At 48.1% G+C, this 2262-nt stretch overlaps 1 pseudogene; it reads left to right on the top strand.

The window, feature by feature from the left end:
* Window positions 1–770: 770 nt before the first annotated feature.
* Window positions 771–2047, top strand: LOC105716318 (ATP-dependent RNA helicase DDX39A-like; annotated as a pseudogene).
* Window positions 2048–2262: the final 215 nt, after the last annotated feature.

The following is a 2262-nucleotide window of genomic DNA, read 5'->3' on the forward strand; positions in this document are numbered from 1 at the left end:
TTCAAATATATCTGTGTGATAATTTACAGTATCTTTTTGGGGAGAGAGTTATCTGTCTAGCCCTCCGCTTTCTGCCCTCATCCAATTAGAATTGCCTATCATGCTTATAGTTCTCCCATCTTGAAAATGTCTGCATCGCTTTGCCTCTCCTTTGTAGCTTAATTGCCCAATGTGGACACCTGATGGAAACTGGATCAGAGATTTCCAAAGGATTTGCAGTATTAAAATGAGAGACATGGTGACTGGCATTTTGGCAGCACAGTCATGTTAAAGGCAACACTCTAAGTCGAGAGGTTCATGGGATCCTTACCCCAAGATCCCAAGGGCTGCCTAAGTTCCCATAGTCTAAATCTGAGTTGAGGTTTATTTCATGAATTGTTTATTTCATGAATTATTTCATGAATTATCCATGAATTTATTTCATGAATTATTTCATGAATTGTTTATATTCTTTTCATTTTTCTGTGCACTGTTTACTCATGTCCTTTGCTCATTTAGAAAAGTAGATCTGCTTTCAAAACAGATGTATCTAATTTGTGAGAACTCGTTTTCTACATCATGTGGTAACAGAGAGTCATCATAATAGTAACAGAGTCATCTAAATTCAAAAGCTTGACATTATCTCAGATTCTTGTCAGCTTCTCACACGGAATCTTATGAGACCCTAAGGCTATTCTTCTTTTAAAATGTGCTTCAGTCTGAGCGTCCGGCAGATAACCGGTCAGAAGTCTCTCCCAGCAGCACGCGGAGAAGAACAGGGAGGCAGCAACATGGAAGAACGTGATATGGAAAACGAGCTTTTGGATTACGACAAAGAGGAAGAGCCCCAGGCTCCTCAAGAGAGCACTCCAGCTACCCCTAAAAAAGACATCGAGGGATCCTACGTTTCCATACACAGTTCTGGCTTCCGGTGCTTTTTGCTGACGCTGAGTTCCTTCGGTCCATCGTGGACTGTGGCTTTGAGCATCCATCTGAGGTCCAGCACGAGTGCATTCCCCAGGCCATCCTGGGCATGAACGTCCTGTGCCAGGCCAAGTCTCGGATGGGCAAGACGGCAGTATTCGTGCTGGCCACTCTGCAGCAGATCGAGCCCATCAACAGACAGGTTATGGTCCTGGTCATGTGCCACACGAGGGAGCTGGCCTTCTGGATCAGCAAGGAATATGAGCGCTTCTCCAAGTATACGTCCAGCGTCAAGTTGTCTGTGTTTTTCGGGGGCTTCTCCATCAAAAAGGATGAAGAAGTGTTGAAGAACTGTCCCCATGTTGTGGTGGGGACCCCAGGCCACATCCTGGTGTCTGGGCCGAACAGGAGCTTCAGCCAAAAGAACGCGAAGCACTTTGTGCTGGACGAGTGTGACAAGATGCTGAAGCAGCTAGACATGCGGCGAGACGTGCAGGAGATCTTCCGCCTGACGCCGTGCGAGAAGCAGTACAGGATGTTCAGCGCCACCCTGAGCAAGGACATCCGACCTGTATGCAGGAAGTTTATGCAGGGTCCCATGGAGGTGTTTGTGGATGACGAGACCAAGCTCACCCTGCACGGACTGTAGCAGTACTGCCTCAAACTCAAAGACAGTGAGAAGACCCGCAAGCTCTTCGAACTCCTGGACATGCTGGAGTTTAACCAGGTGATAATCTCCATCAAGTCAGTGCAACCCTGCATGACCCTGGCCCAGCTCCTTGTGGAGCAGAAAGAACTTCCTGGCCTTCGCAATCCACTGGGACATGGCCCAGAAGGGGCGCCTGTCACGCTATCAGCAGTTCAAGGTTCCAACCGTGGATGCTAGTGGCCACCAATCTCTTTGGCCGAGGGATAGATACTGAGCGAGTCAACATCGTCTTTACGACATGCCTGAGGACTTAGACACCTACCTGCACTGCGTGACCCGGGCGGGTCGCTTTGGCACCAAAGGGCTAGCCATCACTTTTGTGTCTGACGAGAATGATGCCAAAATCATCAATGACATCCAGGACCAGTTTAAAGTTATTGTGCAGCGCTTCCAGAGGAAATTGACATCTCCACGTACATTGGGCAGAACCTGTAACCACCATGTGCCCCGCCAGTCCAGAGCCGCCAACCCGGAGCCTCCTGCATGCAGCTTCACCTCCCCTTTCCAGGCGCCACTCTTCAGAAGCTATGCTTTATGTAAGAATAAATTTGTATTACGGAAAAATAAAATAATAGTTGATTCGTAGCCCATTCCCAGCTCTAAGTCACTATGTTGATTTGGGTCCCAGTCCCCTCTCATCTCACAGAAAC

This window comes from Aotus nancymaae, unplaced genomic scaffold (assembly GCF_030222135.1).
Source record: "Aotus nancymaae isolate 86718 unplaced genomic scaffold, 86718_ANA_hifiasm-v0.15.2.pri h1tg000036l, whole genome shotgun sequence".
In the NCBI taxonomy this organism is placed as follows: domain Eukaryota; kingdom Metazoa; phylum Chordata; class Mammalia; order Primates; family Aotidae; genus Aotus; species Aotus nancymaae.